This window comes from Chenopodium album, chromosome 3, assembly GCF_948465745.1.
Source record: "Chenopodium album chromosome 3, dcCheAlbu1.1, whole genome shotgun sequence".
Taxonomy (NCBI): Eukaryota; Viridiplantae; Streptophyta; class Magnoliopsida; order Caryophyllales; family Amaranthaceae; genus Chenopodium; species Chenopodium album.
This window is the reverse complement of record NC_137836.1, coordinates 45,400,925-45,410,534: the sequence shown is the minus strand read 5'-3', so window position 1 is coordinate 45,410,534 and position 9,610 is coordinate 45,400,925.

Here is a 9,610-nt window from a genome sequence, read left to right as displayed (position 1 = left end):
TGTGCAAATTCCATAGACAAAATACTGCACTGATTAAGCTTCATATATACCTAGAGCTTACACCGACTACGCTCCATAGCTAGCAGATACCATAGAAATTTCTAGGTGAGCGACGATAAGCATCTGAATCAATCGAAGACTCAGAATCATAATTTCCATCATCACTACTTAAGTAATTTCCACTATCAGAACTAGAAGACTGATGCCCTCCATCATCATGATCATCATCATTATTGTCTTCCTCCTCAAAACCATATCCATCAGCTTCACCCACCTCCTCATCATCATTATCGTCCTGTTCCACCTCTTCCTCTTCTTCTTCTTCCATTTCTTGCTCCTTTTCTTCTTCTTCTTCCATTTCTTGCTCTTCTTCTTCTTCTTCTTCTTCTTCTTCTTCTTCTTCTTCTTCTTGCATGGGGATAGCAAAAGGTTTCTCTACTTCATTCACTGAGACAGGATTTTGCCCCGCTTCATCATGAACAACTTCTTTAACAACTTCCTCATCATCACTTATCTGCATGTCCGATTTTCCGGCCTTAACAACATCAGCCACAACAAAATTTCCAATACCAGTCCCACCTTGCATTTGAGATGATTCACCCATAATAAAGCCTGACTTAGTTGCCGAAACTAAATCATCATCAATACTACAATGCGCTAGCTGCTTGTTTATCTCAACAAACTCATTTAGCAACTCATCAACCTTACGTATCAAATCCACTCGAAATTTCAGGATTGCATAGAGTTGATCTTTAATATTTTCCTTCTTCTTTTCAAGTAAGCAGCGACATGCATGTGAAAATGAAGCTTTTCCATTGTTTTCACCCATTTTCTAAGCTTAGAACAAGTTATTGGAAAAGATAAAACTTTTTTCTGATAATATGAAAAAATATACAAAGAAATGATTTGTAGACATAAAAATAAATGAATATAACTTGGGCTATATAACCGTCAATTGCAATTCCTTCACATACATGTCTATTCATGTTTTCTGCCAACCCCCTTTTGCAAAAAGAAAATATTTGCAACTATTCACAAATCTTACATGTACCAATACAAAAAAAATATTCTAATTGTCTAATTATTAAAATCTTCTAACAAGCTTTTTACATATACTACATGGGAATAATATTAAAATATAAAAAGGGGTTAGTACCTTACTATAATTTAATATCATCAAACAATTATGCGGTAAATCCACTTTTATAACAATCGATATAAAATAAAATTTCGATGTCTTGTATGAACATGATGTTAATATGCAAATATAACCAAAAAGAATAGCTTGAGAAGGTGTAGGAAATCATAGAAATTAATAATTAATCACAAAAGTTAAAATTAAATCACAATTAATGCTTAATCAAGACACAAAATAGTTAATTATAATTAACTAACAATAATTTTAATATTTTTAATCTACAATTTGATTTGGTTGACAAAAAAACTAAGATTTACAACTTAATTTATCTAGACCTTTCCCATTCTCATTCCCATTCCCTAGCCCTTTTCTTGTGTTTCTTCAAAACCTCATCCAGTTCATTCCTTTCTTTTATTTATCCTTTTTCAGTTGTTCAAGTTGAATAGCACCTTCAGCAGCTGTTTTCTCTACTCAATCTAAAAAACTCACAAATTTAGGAACCACGTAAGGTGCTTGAGCAAAAGCTTCTTCCACATCTTTAGATGAATTTTTCAGAATTGCAAAGACTTCAGCGGTTTTTTCATAACCTCCATCTTTAGTGACTGCGCTTCGGCTTTGATGACCTCCATGATATGGCTATGCACAGTGCAGAAATCTTCATACTTGGCAATAGCAGCATCAAGTTCTTTTGACTTTCGCATCCTTATATGAATTTTTGGAGAATTTTTTTTTGTTTATAAAAAAAAGAGGGCTTTGGAATAGTTTGTACGTAAAGAACTCTTTGAAAGAAAAAACACCTTCAAATATCAGAATAAACTAAGTAATACTTCTATGACTATCCATCACTATATAAATGTCTACAATTTCAAGGTGTTTTAATTACACATATTCCCAAGGTTAAGTTAATTATAAACATTTTTTCAATAAAAGGACTTGATTCAAAAAGGAACTACAATAAATTTTACACATATTTTATTAAAGTCTTTTTTTTTATAATCTTTATTAAAGTCTTATGTCAACTTCATTCATGTTTGATAATACAGAATTACAACCTACCTAAATATTGATTAAACGAACGGATGTACCAAAAACTTAGTGGATATAGTGCAAAACAAGTTTCATAAGATTTTTTTTTTTAATTTTAAGGACAAGTTATGTTAATTAAGTGAGAATCATTCAATATAATGTTTAAATTAAAGTCCGACTTATAAAACCGAAAAAATCTAATCCTGTTTGATTGAACAAGGTAACAACTTACCATACTATATTTAAAATTTTCATTAAACGAACAAATGTACATATTACTAAGTCGATATAGATCAAAATAAATTTCATAAATTTTTTTAAAAGGATTAATAGAACTTGTTATATTAATTGAATGATAATAGTTTAATATAATGTTTTAAATAAATCCAACTTATTTAGACTAGGAAATAAGCCAAAGCAAATGATAAAATAAAAAAAACTCGATTCAAGTAATTGATAAATATCCATCATCAAAATCGATTACAATACATAAATCAATTACATACTAATGAAATACTATTTCTAAGATACCTGGATCATTGTTCTGCAAAAATACATCACCAGTTTTTCCAACTTTTAAATTTCCATCTAAGAACACTTGTGACATCCCATTCATTATCCTACTATAGATATTTTCATTATCCTTGTAGCAAATATGAACATCATCATTCCATGTTTTGCCACCATATCAAACTTGAATTTGTGTTTGCAAGTTTACATTTGAAAAGACCTGATTTCCAAAAGTTTCAGGAACATCCTGCACATATCGAAAGAAAGAACTCATTAAAACACTATTGCAATTTTTGACATTGGCTTATCATGATTAAGGAACAATAAAAAAATACAAACCAAGTAATCTCTTGCCAAACATGTCGGATTGATCACTAGAGGAAACCATGGTTTATTTCCAATACCCAAGTATTCTCTAAAATCACCATTTCCAATTCCACGACTTGATGCACTATGATGCAGAGGTTCGGTAGAGCCAAACATTTCAACCATTGAGGGTGAAAATATCCGTACATGAGACTTTCGGTTTCCACCATAGTAAATCATGATACTTTCATCACTACGTATTTGATTATCATCAACAAACATTTTCCACCAAAATCTAAGCACATGTATACTTGGGTTTCCTCTTTGATTTTGAGTAGTTGGACATTCCACACTCGCCTCTTACTCCCGCGAAACACTTGCAATGGACTCGACACACCAGCCAACATAGCAGTCCAACTGTCTGGTAATTTCTACAAAACACAGAACAAGCATCAGCAACATAACAGAAAAAGAAATCACACACACCTTTTTTAAAAAAAGAAAGGAAAAGACATGATTTTCTTGTTGTTATACTTTGAGTTTATAGTATAACATGTACACCGTCTCATAACAATGAAAATAAGATTAATATATATAATTTTCTGTTTACATACCAGCTCCTGCCTACAGTCATCTTAAAAAAAAATCAAATAGCTTGGCAAATTTCTGTAAAAGCTCATAGTTCCTGTAGACATGAAACTAATCAATGCATTAATCTATACAATGTAAATAGGACACATCTCATTGACAAGGGAATAAACGCGTCGTTAATTGTCTATTACTATATCAAATACAATTTATACAACCTAAACAAACCTAATACGAGTATAAGGCAAGCATAAGGGTCGAACCACAGAGAACGGATAAACACCACCAAATGTTATCGAAAATTAAGCTAGTCCGGAATAGGAGATAAATAAACTAAAGTCTAAAGATGCTAAAACAAGAAATAAAACACTAAGGGAAATGGTTTAGGTATAGCATTCACTTGAACATAAACAAAGGCATAGAAATTGAATTAATTATGAACTAAACATGCTCGAATATCAAAATAAAGGATCCAATCTAGCCGCCTTCCGGGGTCAATTGGCTTCTCCTAACATAGCCTCTATGTTTCCACATTAGAACCATATACTAGGAGGTACTATTAAATAACAATCGATAGTAATGAACCTTAACTAAGTCAACTTCCGTTTCTTGTTAGCAAAGATTCACCTTTAATCAACCAACAATGTGCACTTGCAAGAAGATTAAAGAATATCAAGCATATAAAGACTTTAATCACAAATAAATCAATTCTAAACCCTAGAAAATGCTCAAGATCCAACTACACCACAACCATCCCCTTAATAGGGAAATTACTCACTAATCATGCTAAAATCAAGATTAATTAACAAACAAACAAGAATAAACATGATTAACAAGCAATACCAACAACTAAAATAATAATCAAAATAAAGCAAATAAAAATAGAGGAGAGAGAGTTAGAGATTCTCATTGGTTGAATGTGAAAATCTATAAACAAGATGGTCAATTTTCTTCTTTAATATCCAAGCTCAACAATGGTGAAACCCTCACTTTTTCTCTCTAAACTATCTTAATCCTAACCTAAACCTAGAGAGAGAAGCTCTCCTAAAACTAATTAGAGATTAGAATTGATGGTTATTGTCTATTTTCTAATTACCCCAAAAAAATGGGTATAAATACTAAGCTAGGAAAAATAGAAAAATAAAAGAAAAGAAAACAAATTAAATTAAAAAGGAAAAGTAAAATAAGAAAACTAATATATAAAAATAAAAGAAAGAAATAAGAAAAAAGGGAAAAGAAAAGAAAGAAATAAAAATAAAAAGAAAATAAACCAAAATCAATTCCCACAAAACACAACCAGACTCTCTTCTTCGAAATTGGCTGCTTCAATTATCATCTTCACCATTCATCAAAATCCATCATCACCGCACATCATCATCGCAAATCAAAAATCAACGGCCACCACAAAGCTTCAATCGTTTGATCCTCATTAAATATCATGTGCGAGGCTCGTGAAGTGGTTCGGTCGAACCATGGGTTGGTGCGGCCGAACTACGGGGTTGGTTCGATCGAACAATGGGTGTGTTCGGTCACACCTCTTCAATTTAGAAAACTTCATATGTTTCTAACTCTTTTGGCACTTCGACCGAACTCCTTAGCAGTTTGCCCGAACCTTGAGAATTTGCTATTTGCTCTGATTTTGGGCGCTTTATTGAAGGGTTGCAATTGGTGCGGTGATGATGGTGTGGGCTGGTGGTTTGTCGCAGCGGTGAGGGAGGTAATTTTGTCAGAGTTGCAGTGGTCAATTTGGGATTGTGGTGGCAAAATGATTGCGGGCTGCTCTGGTGTTGCTTGTGCTTTGGTATTGCGAGTGGCTGTGAGGAGCTGTTGTTGGTGTCAAAGGAAGGTGGTCAGGTGGTTTGATGGTTAAGGGGTGAATGTGGTGACTGATGGTGGTTTCGGTGTTGGGCGAATTGCAGGGTGTTGCAAATTAGAGCAGGGGAAATGGAGGTGAGTGGGATTGAGTGGAGATGGTGGTTTAGGTGCGCTGGTCGATGCAGGTGAATTGGTGATTGTACGAGGGTGATTGGTGGTGTTGTTTGATGTGCGTGTGAGTGGTGATGTGAGGGATGTTGCGGTGGTGCATGAAGGTTGATGGTGGGTTGGGTGGCAGCAAGGGAGTTGCGTGGCTGCTGCAATTGGTGGTCAGGTGCATGGGAGCTGGAGGTGGGGGAGCAGCGGTGTTAGTAGTTTGGGTGGCTGGTGGTGGTTACGGATGTTGTGTGGTGGTGTTGGTGGCAACAGCTGTGTTGGTTGCGGGGGTGAAATTGGTGGTGTTTGGTGGTAGATTGGAGGTGGTGGTGGCTGAAATTAAGGGGTTGTTCTGGTGTTGTTGTGCGGTGGTGAAAGGGGAAAGGTGGCATTTGACTCAAATTGAAACCCGAACTCACTTGACACGAAACCCGAACACCTACACACAAAACCGAGAAAGGATTGGGACAAAGAAAAAAAAGAATAAAATAAAATGAAAATAAATAAAGGACGAAATAAAACAAAACCAAGACAAATAAAATAAAATAAATAAAATAGAAATAAATAAAATGAAATAGAAAATAAGAGACATAAAACTAAACTAATAAAAATAAAACAAAAACTATACAAGCAAATAAAGTAAAATAAAATACAAAAAAAAACTAAAATAAAGAAAATAAAGAAAATAAACTAAAATGCTCCAAAATTACCAAAATAAACTAGAAACTTTATTAAAGAGAAAACAAAAGAATAAAAGGAAAATAAGGGAAAATAAGATAAAATAAACACGAAAATGACTCTAAAACTACTCCCTAAGAGTGACATAAATGTCACTCATCACTCATTCAAAAAGATTGTCACTTTCAGGTTTAATAAGCTTAGCATATCTTGAACTTTACCATTACAATCATCACTTATAGAATCAACACATGTACTTTATCTTAAAACTTATAACTTACAATTATCAAAATTCATTGCCATCAATTCCAATCAATTGTATTTTCACAGTTTTTACATTATTAACAAGTAAAGAACAAAAAAATGTATCTTATTAGAACAATGACCTTATTTTTCTTGCTCAACACAGAAATTAGGAGTATCTTGTTATAACACTAACCTTTTAACTATTGAATAAATACTCTAACTAATTTGAGCAAGAATAACAATCAAAATAGCTTAATCTCAAATGATAATTACAGGATCTATTTTGTGACCTTTTAAAATTTTCAAACCCTTCTATAATTGTCTCTTTTATTATGCTTTTTCCAATTTACAGAATTTTTAGAAAAAAAGGAACAAAAACAAGTCATCTAAATACATCCTTATTAAAGTTGTCAATATCTTCACCTAAGCCCCTACTATCAATTTTGCCACATTTGCGCTGCTCAACAGGTGAAAAAAGATTCCATGACAGTCAGCTTATAACTCATTTTGTTGGCAAATAATTACTTCAACTAAGTTGATATCAAAACCCTAATTTATGACATTAATCAACTATAAAAAATCAAAACAAAGTAAACACATATTCTTAACTAAACTACTGCAAAGCTATTCAAAACCATTTTTTAATCAATCGTAACACAACACAATTCCACTAATATAAATTATAATCTGAAGCACTCGAATATTGTGTTAGATTTGTAAAACATGATATTTCATCCTTCTGCAATTATTGCCGACAAACAAACAATTTTACCAATTTAATATCACAATACCCTATACTAACATAAATAAACAAAATAGAATCAAAACAAAGAAAAACAATCAAACTATTTAAGTAAGCTGAATAAGAAAGAAAAGATCGCACCTTTAAACAGATTAATTCCCGGACACTATGCTTGAAGAAAGGAAAATGGTGGAAATTAAAAGGTTCAATTTTCGACAAATTGCCTCTAACTTCTTAAAATTTGGGAAAAACGAATGAGAAAAAAGCTAAACTGAAATATCTAAAAATTGAATTAAGAAAAAAAAAAGGATAAAAAGTTAAAGGAAAAAACAAACTAAGATTTCACCAAAAAAAAAAAAAAAAAAGCCCAAAATCATAAGCCTCATTTTTTTCGTTTTTTAAAAATAAGCTAAAAGAAGTTGAAAAGAAAGCCCAAAATCATAAGCCTTTTTTTTAAAAAAAAAAATTGAAAAGATAATTTATTATTTTTTAAATAATTTAAATCTTTTTGTAGACTTTCTTGACTTTATTGACAAAAATTAATTGTGGAATAACCAAATTTAAATTCTTCTTTGTTGGTTATTACAAAACTGCCATCAAGATTTGTTGATTAATCTTGACTTGTTTTTTTTTTTTACTTTCTTGACTTTCATTAGTATAGTTGTGGTTTATGTGTTTTGATTAAAATTAAGTGGTGAGGTGTACATAGCCTTTTTTTTTTTTTTTTTTGTATAGTTTAATTTAATAGCATGAAATATTTAGCTTTTAGCTTGTTTTAAGGCATGAATTTTCAATTTCCATAAAAGCGACTTCTAAGCTTGTTCTTTCATTAAATTGAAGCTGCCTCTGAGGTTAGAATTTTTCATTAGCCCAAACTATAATATTCAAAATCATGAGCCTTAATATTATTGTTCCACCTCTTTTTATGCCATTTAGTTTTGATGACATTCTTGTAAGTAAATAATAACTTTAAAAGAAATAGCGGATTCCCAAATTTGCCAATTTTTTCCGCAATGTTTATTCTCATTTTATAATCCAATAAAAAAACACTAGCGATGTTTTAAATACACCTAAAAATTTTAAAAAAGGGTCAAAATTTCACACTTACTACAACTTGGATGCCCTAAGGTTTGGTGAAAATAAACTAATTAAATTATACTTCTATAATATTAAATTTCTAAAAAACAGATTAATTCGCTTCAACTATAAATAAATTAAAAATATTTTACATTAATTTGCCCATGTGTGTGAAAGTAAGGTCTCCCATTCTTCATCCGTCGAGAAATAAATATTACACAGTACTAAATACAATACTAAATTTAAAATTAAAATTCTTAATTTTCCACAAATACAAAAAGAAATTAGATTTACGATCAACAATATCAACACCCGATGTTTACCATTTTGGACTATCGCGCGCGATAGGACAACTAGTTTTATTTAAATATCACATTTAATAAATGCGGCCGTGTGTTTTTAAGTGTCACACTTTAATTTTGACAAAAACTAAATTATAATATTATATCTCTCTCCTCTCAACGTCTCCACCAAAACACACTACTTTATTATTATTATTATTATTATTATTATTATTATTATTATTATTATTATTATTATTATTATTATTATTATTATTATTATTATTATTATTATTATTATTATTATTATTATTATCTGGCTAACGAACGCCCTTGGGAAATTATCACCAAAAAGAATATTCCTTAAAATGGTACTTCGTATTAATTTGGAAAAGCATGATAAAATCACCCGTCGATCGATGTAATTAATGTTAATTTTTAATTTAATCTTTCAACTTTTTAGCTATCTTATTCAACGCCCATGGGGCATTCGTTAGCTTTTGCCTAAATTATTATTATTATTTTATATTCATTTCTTTTCAATAAACAATTAATAACCCTACTATTTCTCTTAAATAATCTATCTGTATAACTAATAATAAAGTAATTTCCGCTGACATCACCACTGTCACGTGTCAGGTTCTTATAAAAAATATTCCCTCCAAAATCATGACATCATCATTTAATTTCTCCATTTTAAGATAAAGCTAATGTTTGAAAAGGTGGATTAATTTTCCTAAAAGCTTGTGTAACAAATTTTACTAACTATAAATTTCCTACAGAGGTAATAATAATAATAATAATAATAATAATAATAATAATAATAAGAATAATAATAATAATAATAATAATAATAATAATAATATTGGTGCTCGTGCAGCTGCTTACGTTTTCAGCAGGATCGGGTTTGCTATAGCTAGAGGGGTGAGGGCCAAGATTGTATCTCGGCTTCCCACCAATTTCTTGTAAATAGATTGACTTTGTAGGTTTTCTGATAATAAGGGTTTTTGATGGGGATATTTATGGGGATTATGCAGTGTCTTGTGC